The sequence below is a fragment of the Armigeres subalbatus genome, chromosome 1 (genome assembly GCF_024139115.2).
Source record: "Armigeres subalbatus isolate Guangzhou_Male chromosome 1, GZ_Asu_2, whole genome shotgun sequence".
Classification (NCBI taxonomy): Eukaryota; Metazoa; Arthropoda; class Insecta; order Diptera; family Culicidae; genus Armigeres; species Armigeres subalbatus.
In genome coordinates, this window is record NC_085139.1 from 72,588,085 (window position 1) to 72,605,866 (window position 17,782).

At 40.9% G+C, this 17,782-nt stretch overlaps 1 protein-coding gene across 7 annotated transcripts in view; it reads left to right on the forward strand.

Moving 5' to 3' along the window:
* LOC134227108 (cadherin-87A) overlaps positions 1 to 17,782 on the forward strand; it is a 1,007,180-nt gene that overhangs the window by 25,608 nt on the left and 963,790 nt on the right. The window contains exon 1 of one of the 7 annotated variants that reach the window (XM_062708423.1): positions 12,792 to 12,976. The exons of the other annotated variants lie outside the window; for them this stretch is intronic. The gene's annotated coding sequence lies outside the window, so the exon portion shown is untranslated. Of the gene's footprint in view, positions 1 to 12,791; positions 12,977 to 17,782 lie in introns of those variants that run through there. 7 annotated transcript variants of the gene reach the window in all.

Here is a 17,782-nt window from a genome sequence, read left to right on the forward strand (position 1 = left end):
GTTCTTCTGCTGTTTCGCTAGACAGTTTTCTTTGCTGTGGTTACAAGTTTGATGATTCGTGCAAAAAGTTTGGTCCACGAAACCAGTGGTGTTGCATAGTGATTTGAAGTCCATATTTCTACTTGGTAGCATCATCAGCGACGATCTGACGAGTTGGAACGTAATTCCATTCTTCAGCTTTCGACGAATCTAGGATTTCGGTCACGAACTGCCGATATTTTTGTTGAGCAGTATCCAGCCAGTATAGCACGGTTGTGGAATTACTCCAAAAGAACCTTCTCTCAGACCGCTTGTAATTTCACCGTCCCTCTCAAAGTTGGCCCGCCAAACATTTTGAATGAAGATTTCCCATACACGGTAATGAATGAGACCCGTCCAAGTGGATCAAAAATGCTAATGACCAGTAGTTGCCGGAATACTTACTCCATGAAGTTCATCCATCAGGTTTTCTTGAAAAAGCCCACTGAATACAAATTCATCTGAATTCGAGAGCCAACTCATCCCGAGAATCCGTTTAGAAGCAGTAGCTGTGTGCGTCTTGAAACATTTTACTGGTTCTCCCGCTGCGTCCCCGACCCGTGACAGAACTTCTCTTCAGCTGGGCATCCAGTTTCTTATATGGAAACCGGCTTTCGCATAAACTGTCTTCACCGGGAGCGCTAGGTCAACTGCCTCTTCTATGGTATTCATAGGCTGTCCTAATAGCAGCCGGCTTGGGGTATACAGACTTGAAGTCTTCTGCATTTCGGTTTTTGATGAATTGTGTGGCAGAGGGCGAGCATGTTACCTCACATGTAGCCACGTCCATGACATATGTATCTGCCGGCTTGGAGAGATCGCTGCGGAATAAAAACCGCTGTGCCTGCTTATCTTCCGGGCGAATCTGGAACTGGTTGGCGATATCTGGAGAGAATTTACGAGGTTAGAAAATCGGGTCCAGCAAGCAGAGTGGAGTTGCGTAACTGACCCCGCACTGCTGCTGGTGCACAACGGCTCTTAAAGGCGAATATGTACCACACTTCCCTGGGATCGAAGTTGTTAATCTCTTCTTCTATTATTTTGTGTGCATAACCTTCTTTTTCGTTGTCCACTCAGTGCCTCCTAGCAAAGGGGAGAGCAACTGCAACGCCAACATTCTCCACATTCTCCAAAAAATCTTTCTCAAAGTCATGCAACGTGCAACTCATCGTCTGGATTATGAGTTTCCTTTTATACATGTAGATGACATTGCTTCAACTTCCTTCTCGAATCTTCAATGAATTTTCAGGTGCATGTTGTCTAATCCAATCAATATGGTTGGAGTTGCATTCTTATATCCGCCAACGGGTAGACTACGGAGATATGGAAACTGCATAGATTGCTGGTCCTAATTTAAACTTTGCAAAAGAAAATTTTTCGACAGTGTGTGTTGCCTTCAGTACGTGCCGTTTACTATCTTCAATACCAGATATCTCTAATCGAATGAGCTGTGAGTTGTCCTCGGAACGTTCCACATGTCCGGTCCACTACAAGCAAAGTAGGCGCTATTTGGCACCACTCGCACAGGTGCAGTTCTAGTGCACGACTCCAGCGATCTTTCAAACTGCACTTCTTGAACTCATCGCATGCTCTCACTTTGTGCCCCAATTTACTACAAATCGAGCACGGTTTAGATGGATTTTTTTGGATGACAGGCGAGACCGAAGGTGATCAATGATGGGGATGGAGGCGCACGCACCTTTTGTAGCAGCGAATTGATAACCTTGCGCTGTACTGAGCCATTTCCTAATGGGGCCTGGAAGGCAAAGAGCTCCTGATGCAGATCCAAATACGGAATTCTGTTCTCGCAAATTCGAAACTGCACCGCTTGTTGATGATGTATGAACTGGAAACGCAACTTGCTTGTTCGACTTTGGAGGTCGTAGCTGCACTCCACAGAACATTCGCTGAATCTCCTGCAAATCCACTGCAAACTGTCCTCCGGGTTGTAGAGCATCGGGTAAATCCCAGGCCAAGCTCAAATCCAATGGATCCCGCGTTTGGCTCTCCAGTAGTATTGGCTATGCCTGCTGATCGGGTTTCGGTGTTGAAAGTTGAAATTACAGCTGCTGCGATTGGCGCCGAATGATTCTGCTGAAAGTCCGTTCCTGTTTGTGGAATTGCACCGGCTGGGTTTTTCTGGCTGCCGACACCGGACACGTTCTTGGTAGGTTCATTTGTCAGCCAGTGTTGAACCTTCTCAACACTGGATAATTATTAAAGGCTGCTTGCTACACTAATTCCGCATGTATCACGTAATACTTCCTCGCAAGGTAGTCTTTTTCTGGGCGAATCTTATCCTCAGCCGCTTTCTCTTGTAAGTGTTTCTCTTTTTCAAGCCGCTAAAGATTGAGATTTTATTGAAAGGGTGGCGTGTGACGACGAGAGCAATGAATGCACACAACAAGTTCACCACCGATACAGCGACCGACCATAGTACACGTGGGATGAATAGCACGAAAACACTCACTACATAAAGCTGCATCGCATCGTCGCCGACGATCGCTTGACCACATATACAATTATATCTGGCCACCGCCAACGCACTTTGGATATTCTTTGGCGTCGAATAAAACGTTGAGGTAAAAATCTAAAAGATTTTGTTACGACAGGTGATGATCTTTCGGAGAATCCAAAGAGCGAAACCAGGTTTTTGTGTGGATTTTGCTTTTAGCTGAAAATGTTATTTTTTGTTAAGATTAATCCATGAGTTTCATTAATGAGTTGCATGAATAGTTTATAGGTTTCATTAGCTGATAAGTAACAATAGTTTTGAAATTTGAACATATTCATACCATAGTTTACATTTTTAGTCCTCTTGTGTGTAGATCCTGCTTAACAAATTACAATCCATCAACGTTCTCTTTGTACGGCACGAGCATCTGAGTGTGTTTTTTTGCCTCTCTCGTATACTAAGTATACGTAAAGGCTATAGGATCACTCCAAAACCAAACTTTTGTTAGAAGGCTCGGAGACCCATAGTGTTATATATTAATCGACTTAGCTCGACTTAGCTCAATTGATGTGATGTCTGTATGTGTGTATCTGTACAAAATTTTGTAAACACACTTTTTGGAACTTAGCATAGACCGAATTACTCTCAAAAAGCTCCATTCGACGGGAGAATACTGTCCCATTGTTTGCTATTGAAAATAAGCCAGATTGGACTATGGGATAAGAAGTTTTGGCCAAAATAATATGTTTATGACCAAAGCACGCTAAAAACACTCATATTTTTAGTATTTTTTTTGCACGAGAAAGGCACCAACACAGCTAGGTGGATCAATTAGGGTTTTTGATAAAACTATCTATGATACAACTTATATGATGGTTTCCCTTTATCTCGGCGGTTGGTAGTACGCACCCCGTGGGATATAATTAGGATGAAGGGACTCCGTGCACAATAATTAGACATACACCGAAAAATGAGTATTTACCTGATGAAAACGGATACTCTGGCCAGTTATGTGGTCCAACGCAGCAGTAGGGTCCTTGGGATACGTTCAGCTAACTGAAGTGCAGCTGATTTACCGGTCAATTGCTTCACCAGTATCCGTAGATATTGACTGCAAATGATTCTGGGAATTTTCAGCAAGTTTAATTCAGTACTTTTAATGGTGTTTTGGCGCACTCATTATTCTCTCAAGCCTTTATCCTCTCTAAATGGCGGTTCCTTTGTAGTTCCTTGGTGGGTAATTTGCTGTGCTTCGTCCGTGTTGCTTTTTCAAGCATAGATTGCGATATTTTTTCCATAACTGGTTCTTGCATCCGGTTCGTGACCAAAATGCGGGATAGTCGATCTTTGCTTCAATCAAAAGGTTAAGATAGATAGCGATCTTAACAACTAGCCTAGGAGAACATTTCTACTTCTGACTTTCCTGATTTACCTGATATTTCGAATTCGTAAAAAATAAAACCTAGTTTCGCCTAAGTAGATTTGAATTCCACCAGGAACATTTTTCAACCCAACGCTTGAGGTGCAGTGCTTTGCACAGACACGGAAATCAAACGATAATCTTTTTCCTTTCATGTTCAGATGTCGCTCCGAATGCAGTACCGTTCTGGCTTGGTCACTTTGAGTAGAAAGAAGTTGGCACGGCGAAAAAGAAATGTAGGAGAAAAGCTGTCCTTATTGGGAAATTCTCTGCATGGTGGGCGAGAAAGGAACTCAAAATCAACTTCTGTGCGGAATTCGCTTCCAGATGCAGTAGAGCTGAAATGAATAGCAACTGCTTACCGAACCATGAGAACGCTATTTATTCAAGACTGGTTCACGCGTTAGGTGTACGGATTAATAACATCGATGCAGTTTATACTTGCCTTTTTTTCGTAGAACTGGAATGTACCGAAAGGTTTACATTTCACTTTTATAACAGTTTTCCTATTGAATGCTTGTGGCAAAGAGTTTGACTATCTATTTGTGATTACATACACATTGTATTCTACATTCAAACGATATCCATCTGTTGGTCACTGATTAACGCACGATCGGATGTTCCGATCAAAAGTTGACTTGTCTAGGCTGCCATGCAATGAGGAGAATATTCCTACTAGTTGGATCATTCGAATGCAAATCTAATAAATTTATCGTGTTTATCCAACTAGTCTAGTGCTAGTGCCTCTTTAGATCTGCTAAATTAAATTTCTGTTTTGCCGTCGTTGCCTCCACTACATAAGGCACAAATCCACTTGGTTGCGCAAGCATTCGGTTGCTCATCGGAAACGGTGGCATATTTTTCGAAATTAATTTTACCATTTGAAATCTTTATTGTTGGCTCTTGTTCTCCATCCGGCGGAAGTTGCATGATGCTGCAGATTTATTCGGCACCGAAGATAAATGTCGTCAATTTGCTTCGCGTAGGACAATTGTTGGATCTGGAATCACTATTAGAAAGGCGTACATACATTAGCGTAGCAAGGATTTTGTAGAAGATTTTCGATTCTTAAATGTAGTTGACTGACTACGCTGTATTATTTTTTTTAGCGCTGGTTTAGGTGACATACAGCTTAAATAGGGAATCCAAGTTTCATTGAAGCCCATAGAGCCACAAAAAAAAACAGACGACGACGAGTATCGTCCACAAGCTGCGCCCATGGCTGTATGATTAGATTTCTGTTCGTATAATTTCGAAACTACCACCCGCAAATGAATTCATTCCATTGCATCAATCTCGAAGTCTCAGAAAAACAATCCCCCACATTCAATATCGTCCATCTCCATTGCCCCCGAATCGTCAGCTGTGTTTCAATAATCCCACAAACTCCACCGCAAAAATGCTCAACAAGAGCAAAAACAAATTCCTATCCAAAGTTGATACCTGCTCCCAAAGCTCCAGCCGAAATAATACCCACCAACAAACACAACTTATCCGACCGGCGGCGGCACACGATGAACACCCGCCCGGAAGAATCGCAAGAAACAATAGTCTCATTGCAGGCAATGGAGCTGCCATCCCATCCCAGCCGCATCGCCCTCGCCTTGGTGGATAGAAATGCATTGAATAATAAATATTTGTCACTACTAACTCCCCGAAGACGTCAACGACGGCGACGATGACTGCAAGCTTCCACCGCGCCGCCAGTGCAGTAGCCAGCGCACTACTGATGGCAACAACAACTCATCCAGTCGGTAGCTTTCCTGCTAAGACTTCCCCCAGCAGCTTTCGGTGTGTAGATTGCATACCAGCAGCCAGCGGCCCAGTAGTGGAAGTTCCGTTCTTGCGATTGTTCGTCGTCGCTGTTCATGTTCATTGGTATGAGATTTCCATGTCTCAATAATTCCAGCTCGTGGTTTCCGTCGGTGGGGTTAGTGCAATAGCTTCAACTGCTTTCAGAGGTTCTTAAATTCTACAGTTAAAAGTATTTTCGTTTGAGATTCAAATGAATTTTCCGTTAAATATAGAAACAATTGAATAATTGGGAATTCATACGATTTGCCCTTTGGTTCATATTCTTAGACTTCATGGTTTGCACCACGAAAAAGTGTCTACCCAGCATTAAATGCCTGGCTAATTGTTTCACCCCCAGGCCATTCATCCCCTAGGCAAGGGTCGCCTGACACCTTGAGATTCGGGGTTAGGGACGTCATATTGTCAGCTTCAGTGTTGTACCGAACCTGGCGGTATGACCGGATTTACATCGTTACGCACTACTTCAGAGTATCCCTATCCCAGCGTAACGGGAGAATCCCCCATTAGTCATACAAAAATACAAAAAATTGGCGAAAGAAATCAAAAAATATAAATCTGTTCTCAGGTTTTTGATTTTTTGTAGATTTGACAAATTTGATGAAGGGTTGGCAGTAAAAATTATTTATGGCGTAGATATCATAGAAAAGGGATCAGATCTCTCCAAATTTTAAAATTTCATGTGCTGTGCTGTCGAATTCAATAACAAAAATCGCTCATGTATACGCACAGCAGTGATTGACTAGAACTCGCGAAATTATAAAGAGAACAAAATGAATGGGGCGAACTAGTTAATTAATTTACCGGCAGCACAAAGCAGAACCTATTATTTCGAATGATCGCGCGATCGCTCTGTGTAGTTCCCGAAATTCGAACACGCACTAATCAATTTAATTATCTACCGCACAAAGCAGAACAAAATAAATTCTGATGATCGGGCGATTGCTCTGCACTTTTCTCGAAAACACGAGCACGCACACTTTATTTTCTCACCGAAGCGACCGCACAAAGCACAAATCCGAAACTCGCGACTTTTCTGCTCCCTAAACCTACGAACGCGTTCAATCTTGCACTAATTTATTTAATCACTGACTGAACATGCCACAAGCCCGGATCTCGCGACTTTTCTGCTTCCTAATAGGAATGTATTCTTGCACTAATTTGTTTACTCACTCTACATTGAATGGTGAACCATCTATGCACATCAATTAAATTTAAAACGTTCAGTCTATCCACCGCCTGAAATGCTAGAAAATTTTCACTAAAATCTCCTGTTAGCCAATGCCGTGCTACTATGTAAATTCTATTATTATATTTGAGTAATTCTTCAATCAACCGTCTAAGACGAGTTTAGTACACTCCATTTAATTCCACCAATTATTTTGATATCTTTGCAGACACGTATTTCGACCACAACTGTGTGGTCGTCTTCAGTATCTCGTACTTGACTCGACGCTTTCCATCAAATTTAAAACAGCAGTTCTATTTCGGTTGTGGCCTTGGATGGAACTGTCCACCAATATCGCAGCGGAAGTAGAATTGTTCTGCACTTTATGCAGTGTATTCTAGAGCTGAGGTGGGAATGATGGGTCCGCTCTTGTTCAGCGCTGAATCTAGGACAAAAATTCCGGCGTCTTCAACTACATCGTTATTTTTTACATTGAAACATTGAAACAGGAGACTGGCAGTCCTCTGCTTTTCTACACTGGTTCGGAATATTCTGCTGAAGATATGTCTGCTGGATATATCCACTGGGGGGAAGGGTCGTTTGGCTGAAACACATTCGGCCGAAAGCCATTTGGCCGAATAAACCATTTGGCCGAAACCCATCTGAAAGTCATTTGGCCGAAAGGGTCATTTGGTTGAACGGGTCATTTGGCCGAAAGGGTCATTATGCCGAAAGGGTCGTTTGGCGGAAAGGGTCATTTGGCCGGAAGGGTCGTTTGGCCGAAATGGTCGTTTGGCCGAAAATGTCATTTAGCCGATAGTGTTATTAGACCGAAAGGGTCGTTAGGCCGAAAGTGTCATTTGGCCGAAAGGGTCATTTCTCGCTTAACTTTTCAAAAGGACCTAAGTAACATTTTTTCATGAATTAATTTGAATAGCGCAATCAACAGAACAACATGAAAGCTTTTGATTGCAGCACTCAAATTAATTCATGAAAAAAATGTTACTTAGGTTCTTTTGAAAAGTTAAGCGAAATTTGGTCGAAAGGGTCATTTGGCCGAAAGGGTCTTTTCTTCTGAATGGTTATTTGGCCGAAAGGGTCATTTGGTCGAATACGACATTTGGCCGAATAGTTCATTTGAAAAGTGAGAAATTAGGAATGAGAAGAGAGACGTCTCACTACTCTCTCTTCATTTTTCTCTTCTCACTGTAAAAAGTGAGAAGCGCGAAATGAGTAGTGAGACGTCTCACTACTCACTTCGCGCTTCTCACTTTTAACAGCGAGAAGTGCGAGACGTCTCACTTCTCACTCCTCATTTATCACTTCTTGCTGTAAAAAGTGAGAAGCACGAAGTGAGTAGTGAGACGTCTCACTGCTCACCTTGCGCTCCTCATTTTTTTACAGTGAGAAGTGAGAAATGACGTTTGTCTTCTTACTCCTAATTTCTAACTTTTCTAATGACTTTTTCGGCCAAATGTCTTATACGGCCAAATGACCTTTTCGGCCAAATGACCATTTCGGTCAAACGACCCTTTCGGCCAAATGACCCTTTCGACTGAACGACCCTTTCGGCCAAACGACCCTTTCGGCCTTATGACCCTTTCGGCCTAATGACATTTTTTGCCAAACGACCCATTCAGCCAAACGACCTTTTCGGCCAAATGACCCTTTCGGCCAAACGACCCTTCCGGTCAAATGACCCTTTCGGCCAAATGACCCTTTCGGCCTAATGACCCTTTCGACCTAATATCCCTTTCGGCCAAACGACCCTTTCGGCCAAATGACTTTCGCCCTAATGGTCTGTTCGGCCAAATGGTATATTTGGCCAAACAATTTTCGGCCTAGTGGCATTCGGCCAAATGGCTTTCGGCCAAATGACCCTTCCCCTCCTAATGAAAATGCACATTTCTTAGGTTTTCAGTCTAGACCATCATTCGAAAAGGGTGTAAGTTAAATTTTTTTTTCCGAGAAAATTCCCGTGGATATTCCGAAGAATTTTCTGTGGAAATTCCGAAGAATCTCCCGTAGAAATTTTGAAGAATTTCCCGTGGAAATTCCGAAGAATTTCCCGTGGAAATGCCGAAGAATTTTCCTTGGAAATTCCGAGAAAATTCCCATGGATATTCCGAAGAATTTCCCGTGGAAATTCCGAAGAATTTCTCGTGAAAATTCCGAAGAATTTCCCGTGGAAATTCCGAAGAATTTCCCGTGGAAATTCCGAAGAACTTCCCGTGGAAATTCCGAAGAATTTCCCGTGGAAATTCCGAAGAATTTCCCGTGGAAATTCCGAAGAATTTCCCGTGGAAATTCCGAAGAATTTCCCGTGGAAATTCCGAAGAATTTCCCTGGAAATTCGAAGAATTTCCGTGGAAATTCGAAGAATTTTCGTGGAAATTCGAAGAATCTCTTGTGGAAATTCCGAAGAAATTTCCGTGGAAATTTCGAAGAATTTCTTGTGGAAATTCCGAAGAATTTTCCTTGGAAATTCAGAAGGATTTTCCTTGGAAATTCCGAAGGATTTCCTGTGGAAATTCCGAAGAATTACCCGTGGAAATTCCGAAGAATTTCTCGTGGAAATTCCGAAGAATTTCCCGTGGAAATTCCGAAGAATTTCCCTTGGAAATTCCGAAGAATTTGCCGTGGAAATTCCGAAAAATTTCCTATGGAAATTGCAAAGAATTTCCCGTGGAATTTCCAAAGAATTTCCCGTGGAAATTCCGAAGAATTTCCCGTGGAAATTCCGAAGAATTTCTCGTGGAAATTCCGAAGAATTTCCCATGGAAATTCTGAAGAATTTTCCGAGGAAAATCTGAAGAATTTCCCGTGGAAATTCCGAAGAACTTCCCGTGGAAATTCCGAAGAATTTCCCGTGGAAATTCCGAAGAATTTCGCTTAGAAATTCAGAAGAATTTTCCTTGGAAATTCCAAAGAATCCAAAGAATTTTCATGGAGATTCCGGAAAACTTCCTTGGATATTCCGAAGAATTTCCAGTGGAAATGCCAAAAATCTCGCGTGGAAATTGCAAAGAATTTTCCTTGGAGATTCCGGAAAACTTCCCTTGGATATTCCGTGGATATTCCAAAGAATTTCCAGTGGAAATGCCAAATAATTTCCCGTGGAAATGCAGAAGAATTTTTCGTAGAAATTCCCTTGGAAATTCCGAAGAATCTCCCGTGGAAATTCCGAAGAATTTCTTTTGAAAGTTCCAAAGTGGTTCCCCTGGAACTCTCGAAGAATTGCCTTTTGACATTCCGAAGAATTTCCCGTGGAAATTCCGAAAAATTTCCGTGGAAATTCCGAAGAATTTCCCGTGGAAATTCCGAAGAATTTCCGTGGAAATTCGAAGAATTTCCGTGGAAATTCCGAAGAATTTCCGTGGAAATTCGAAGAATTTCCGTGGAAATTCCGAAGAATTCCCGTGTAAATTCCGAAGAATTTCCCGTGGAAATTCCGAAGAGTTTCCTGTGGAAATTTCGAAGAATTTCCCGTGGAAATTCCGAAGAATTTTCCGAGGAAATTTTGAAGAATTTTCCGAGGAAACTATGAAGAATTTCCCGTGGAAATTCCGAAGAATTTCCGGTGGAAATTCCGAAGAATTTGTCGTGGAAGTTCCAAGGAATTTCCCGTGGAAATTCCGAAGAATTTCCCTTGGAAATTCCGAAGAATTTCGCTTAGAAATTCAGAAGAATTTCCCTTGGAAATTCAGCAGAATTTCCCCTGGAAATTCTGAAGAATTTCCCTTGGAAATTCAGAAGAATTTCCCAAGGAAATTCCGAAGAATTTTCCTTGGAAATTCCAAAGAATCCAAAGAATTTTCCTTGGGGATTCCGGAAAACTTCCCTTGGATATTCCGAAAAATTTCCAGTGGAAATGCCAAAAAATCTCGCGTGGAAATTGCAAAGAATTTTCCTTGGAGATTCCGGAATATCCGTGGATATTCCGAAGAATTTCCAGTGGAAGTGCCAAAGAATTTCCCGTGGAAATGCAGAAGAATTTTTCGTAGAAATTCCCTTGGAAATTCCGAAGAATCTCCCGTGGAAATTCCGAAGAATCTCCTGTGAAAATTCCCAAGAATTTCCTGGAGAAATTCCGAAGAGTTTCTCGTGGAAATTCCGAAGAATTTCTTTTGAAAGTTCCAAAGTGGTTCCCCTGGAACTCTCGAAGAATTGCCTTTTGACATTGCAAAGAATTTCCCGTGGAATTTCCAAAGAATTTCTCGTGGAAATTCCGAAGAATTTCCCGTGGAAATTCCGAAGAATTTCCCGTGGAAATTCCGAAGAATTTCCCGTGGAAATTCCGAAGAATTTCCCGTGGAAATTCCGAAGAATTTCCCAAGGAAATTCCGAAGAATTTCCCAAGGAAATTCCGAAGAATTTTCCTTGGAAATTCCAAAGAATCTCACGTGGAAATTACAAAGAATTTTCCTTGGAGATTCCGGAAAACTTCCCTTGGATATTCCGAAGAATTTCCAGTGGAAATGCCAAAGAATCTCGCGTGGAAATTGCAAAGAATTTTCCTTGGAGATTCCGGAAAACTTCCAAAGAATTTCCAGTGGAAATGCCAAATAATTTCCCGTGGAAATGCAGAAGAATTTTTCGTAGAAATTCCCTTGGAAATTCCGAAGAATCTCCCGTGGAAATTCCGAAGAATCTCCTGTGGATATTCCGAAGAATTTCCCGTGGAAATTCCGAAGAATCTCCCGTGGAAATTCCGAAGAATTTCTTTTGAAAGTTCCAAAGTAATTCCCCTGGAACTCCCGAAGAATTTCCCTTTGACATTCCGAAGAATTTCCCGTGAATTTCGAAGATATTTCAATAGAAATTCCAAATATTTGACCTCCAAAAATTTGCCCGAGGAAATTCCAAAGAAGAATCACAACGATGCGATCGTGAAGACCATCGCTTCAAATAAATCGTGATTCAAAGCAATCCAAATTGATCACATGACCCGGAACTTCGTTACATTGATCGCATCGGTTTGCCCGGCAATCCACATTTGTGCCGTATCTGCCACTGCTGCTGGTCCAACGTACTGATGTGCAACTAAGGCAACGAAATTGAACCGCGACTCGCCACTTTGGAACGACTGCGGTGGCAAATATAGAGCATCCACCAGAGTGGAGCGGAATTCCCACACAGCTTTTCGGCGATGTTGCTCCCCGTGTTGGTACGACTTTTGCGAGGAACGAATCTACGCCTCAGTGATTTGCGAAACTATGATTTAAGTGCTTTTGTCATTTATTTATCTGTTTGCACACTCCGGTCTCGGCCAGGAATGCTATGGGAACCAGCGCCGAGGAAAAGCGAGGATGCCGTTTCCCTCGCCCCCGATCTGCTCCGATGGTCCATCCTTGTGTCGTGTGTTGTTTTTGGAATTATTTCTATTGTTGAGATGATGGAATTTTGCGATTTTCCCGAATAGAGATTATAACCACCACAGAACACAGTCTGCAGTAGGATTTGGGGTGCAAAATAATTTGCTTAATGCGGATTTGGAGGGGTTTTGGGTCCACCGAGCCACGTTTGCTTGTACGGTTAAAGTTGCTCCTTGTCGAAGTAAATAAGTAAAAAGGGTTAGTGGTGGACTTCGAAAAGGTTGAAAATAGAGTTTGAGGGTCATAATGCGTAGTTCAAGAGAATTCACTTTTAACATAATCAGGGAAATTAATGCTGATTTGTGGTATTGTTTTCACTCATTGCGATTTATTCAGATTGGGTAGAAAAAAGTTTTAATATCAAATCTGTTTTAAAATCAATCATCTGTGCAACATTCAGTAAAAGTTTCAATTTCGTTGATCAGCTATCTCACTAAAATTCTAAAGAAGTCTTTTGTTCAACCAATATTTTTTTCAAGTTCGTTGTCAGCTAAAACAAATTCAACACGTTAGCAGAAAAAAAAGTGATCAACGCTCTCAAGTTTTGATGCACTACATACGGCAACACTAACGATTACTTTTACCTTGTGCTTCTGACCCAGACACTTGCATCGTGCTCCATCATCTCCATCCGTTGCCCCGTTATATGGCTGAATACTCGAGAGCTAAAAGGTTCGACTTGGTCTTCACTCGATAGAAGAAAGGTGTTGTCGAGCAGGCAGCGTAAGGTATGCGAAGAAAAACATAACCTTGACTATACAACAAGACTTCATTTGTTGTGGCAATGTGTAGATCGTGTATCCACACAATAACAGCAGCCGGCGAAGTTCAATGTATTCAGTGTAGGTTGGTTGAATGACTGTAATTAGAAAGTTAATCAATCGTGTTATGCCAAAGTTGTTTGATTGATTGAATCTGCTGAACAAGCGATATGGTTCGACAGTATTGCCGCTAAACTTTTTTATTGAGCACATTTCCGCCTTTTTCGTATAACCAGATGTATCGAAAGAGTATGAAATTACTAAAATATGTATTTTTTTTTGAAGCCGTGTTTGTGCGTCAATTGTTATTCTTAAAGTAATTTTCATGTTAAAGATATGTTCGTCGTCAAAGTTATATTTCTCATTTTCTATTTACGTAATACAAAAAATCTACTCACATAGCATTTGTTAAATAACAAATCCTTGTTTGAAAAACAACTCAACTGAAACTCAACCTCTGTTTGCTGTTCGCCAACACTAAAAACCACTCAGAAGCATTCAAACGAAACTGCTTATTAGCAACAAATTCGGATAATCCGCTCGATCTACAACCAATTAGCACAGTGTCACAATCAGTTTCACTCCCTGAAGAACAGTTCTTATTTTCAACTACGGGCCACCTTTCCTTTCTCATGCGACTAATCATACAGAAAGACCAACCACGGTCTCAACCGTCGAGAGAACGAATCCGTAGCAGAGGTTAGCATCGTCATCATCACCGTCGTCGTGGATAACCCCGGTATGGCGGCACAGACCGAACGAACGGCACACGGACGGACCAAGACCGACCGACCGTGGCGAGTGCCAAAAAGCAAACGGTTGTCAACGCCAACCATCCACGCAAGAGAAACCACTTGACTGCATGCATATTTCAAATTCCCCCGTTCAAATATGCAAAGACCGAGCGGTTTTGGTCTTAGTCCTTGGGGTCCGGATTCACATTTCATTGGTTACCGACGCTACACGGGACCGCCTGGTGCGACCGTCGAAATCGAAACAGGTGACCTATGCGGCGGCTTTTCTCCCAAAAGACGAGCGCCGCGCCGCTGCCTGGCGCACAAAGTGCACATTTCGATGCAAGTCTCCCCGTTCGTGCGAGCGCGTCGTCGTGGCGTTCCAGCGACACAATTTTGGGGTTTTCGGTGTGGGACCGGGAGATACCACAGTCCTCCGTTGCTAGGAATCAGAGCTTATAAACCCGTTGAGATTGGGATCGGTCGGACCTGGACGTAATCGTTCCATCCGATGACGACTATGAGGTTGCAAACGAAGCAGAGTGGTGAGCATTTGAACGAAAAGTGATCGAAACTTGATGTTGGGAATTGTTTGAAAATCTGAATTTAATTTCGAGATAAGTTGCGTTAAGTACGAGACACTGACGACGGGTCTTGTAGCTAGTAAATAATGTTTAGTTTAATTAGTGTAATAGTGAAATTTAAAGAAGTAGTACTAAATCCCTCTTATAGACGAGTGAAATATTAATCGGATGCTAACAGGCTCACAAGCCACTGTGCCGCTTTCGTATAGTCCAGACGTATATTGTCATTTCCACATCAGGATATGCAAAGGCACGGCCATCCGGCTTTCCACGAATTCTGCTTTATTACCACAGGCAGCGCGACCATCTCCTGGCGACGGAGCATATAGTGGATAGTGGACACCTTTGTCAGGTTTTTGCGGTGAGGGGCGATGGCTCTCTGGCCAAATCGTGGAATCAGTAACCCAACAATAACGTTGCAGTGATTTGGGATCCCCTTTGCCGTGGTGAATTCGGTCGAGTGTTTTGCTACTTTATATCGATAGGCTTTTGGAAGAGATAGAGAGGGAGGTTACTACTTTCACCGCTTGAACGAATCCGCAGACGCTTCAACTTCCGTCTGTTGGCCGTTCGTCGGGGAACAGTGAAATCGGATTAGTTGCTCAGTTTTGATCCGATAGGAACTTCGTTGTCGCGATTTTGTTCTGACTGGTTGATGAGCAGTGTTGGTCTTTGTTTCTAATTTTGTATTTCACTATCAAGGAACCCATAATCGTTTGATGTGCATCGAATGAACGTTTTTTTATTCAAGGTGCTTTTGAAATGCTTTCCTCAAATATAATAATCAATGCAATTATTTAAACTAATCGTGTGATATCTGGTTTTTTCAGTTTACAAAAGATTCTTAAGTATCAGAAATCAATACATCGGCTCAGTTCCCCTCCAGTTGGGAGATTTGGAAGCATGGAGTAGGCCATAGAAATAGGACGAAAAAGGAACCCTTTCTCCTCAAAAGCTGGGTCTTCATGCAAAACAACGAAATCTCAGCCTTTGAATAAGTAGATTGTACTTTACAATCAAAGCCTTAGCGCCCTTGGCGAATCATTTGTTCGGCGCCCCTTACTTACTTAAAAATAAAATGCTCAGTATTTTATATTTAATAGACAATCGATTGTATCAAGGCCAAATATCCATAAAATTCCTGAAACATTTTCTTGAAATTTTAACGAATTTTTGAAAAAAACAATAAACATACATGTTTTTAGTTTGAACAGTGGCGTAGCCAGGGGGGGGTCTCAGGAAAATATTTTTTGATAGAATTTGATTTATGATGAAAACGCGAACAGTCTATCTTGCAGTCTAAACAGCTAGGGTGCGGGTAAGATCGACACCACATGAGGGTAAACTGACACATCAATTCGTTATGGAATTGAACATCAGAACAATTCTATATGATGTTACAACATAGTTGAAAATGTTTAACAACATTCATTTTTATATTTGTGTATGAAATGTTTAGGGATCACTCATAAACGATGGTTAAACAAAATTTTATATATTTAAAATCATCACAACATATCATATTTTATTTAGTTTCTTTGGTGGGTCGGGTAAAAAATATATAGAGTATAAGAATGTTGGTATCAAATTTACTAACTACTGTAAATATTGACCTACATTTGAATTTCACTAATTTTAAAAAGTTGTTTATAACGGCGATTTAAAACAAATGCGTATGGTGCAGTTATGACAAGAAATAAAAATGATTAGTTCCGTAGGTGACAAGCTACATGTTTACAGGGGTGAAAATGGATCACGAAAGAACAACACTAGAGATCGGATTGAATATATCTAAGAGCAAATTAAGCCTAAGAATACAGTTCTTCTTTGAGCGCTATTGTTATCCGACCTACTGGTTTTCCTTGATGGTTCAATATTACCTCTTAGACCTATTGTCACGCCCAATGATGATTTGATATATAATCAGTCTATGATTAAGTTATATTCCCCGGCGCCTCGTTTTCCAATACTTGAATTATATTATGCGAATGATGAGTCTAATAAAACAGAGGTATTTCGTGATTCGGTAGCAGGTGTCGAATTTACCCCAACTGATAACATAATAATGAAGAGATACATATGGATGCTTAAAATTAAAAAAGTTAACTATTTTTCCACAACATACACAAAATGATGTTTAATTATGGATCAGAGATGGATTAAATACTAAAAATCAACAAATTATTGTCGAAAAATCTTATACACTGAGCCCAAAATTTTACATAAATCATCTCCTCAATGGTGATCTATGCTAATTGTCTGTATATTATGACTCTTACACGTCTCCGCCAGTTACAAAATGACTAGGAATACAAGAAATCAAACGTTTATTCAAAGTGTGTCGAAATTCTGTCCGATAATCACTTGAAATCGGAGATTTGATGTGGTGTCAGTTTTACCCGCAGTGTCGGTTTTACCCACAATTCCCCTAATACACTCCAGTGAAAACACTCCAGGGTATATTCAGTGCGCGCACTCCTGTGGCTCTGGTGTGTATTTTTTTACAGTTTGCCATGACATACAGAAAAAAAATCCATCTATTTGTTGGACTTACAATCAAAGAGCAGAATTTTTTGCACTGAGTGTGGGACAACACTGTCCGCTAGCATCATTTTGTTTAGCTTAGTTTATAAGGTACACTGGGGGAAGTGGAGAAAGGGGGTAAGTGTAAAAATCGACTCGAAAAATTGGAATTGTACATACTTTACAGTTTTTACCGCATCATAACATTGTGCAAGAATGTATTTTGATGCTCACACTAATACTATGTTGAAATTTGTATAATACATACACTAACACGGTTAACGCTTGAACTGTAATTTTAGGTTTCGCGTAAAGTTGATTTTTGCATTCATAAAATCAATTTTTATTTGCATCAATTGTTCTTTTTTAAAGTGAATTTATATCACAGGTGACCATTATAATACAATAAAATTAATCCCATTCAATTGGTAGTGGTTTGTAGCAAGAAATCAAATAATTCAAAGATTTTACACTTACCCCAGGTATCAAACACTGCGGGGGGAAGTGGATAATGTTCTAATTACGCAATTTTTTCTTCCTTCCAGGGTTTATTTCGATAGCTGTGAATCTTAATATGTTCCTTATTTGTTATCATTGTGATTCAAGTGGTGATTGGACTAATATAAATGAGAAAATGCCTGATTAATCCACCTATCGGTATTGATGCCTTTTACATGTTTTACATATGAAAAAAAAATATATAAGAAAGGTAAAAATAGTACTGATAGGTAAATATATTGTATAATTCACATTAATTTTTATTCATAACAAGTTTCGCCGTTGAATGCAATTTTTTTGCGAACAAATTGGTTAAGGACAAGTGCTTAAGAATAGCTGATAATTTTGTACGTGCTTTGCGCACACACATACATACAAATACGCACATACAGACATCATCTCAATTCGTTGATTAGTTTATAACCCTGTAAGTC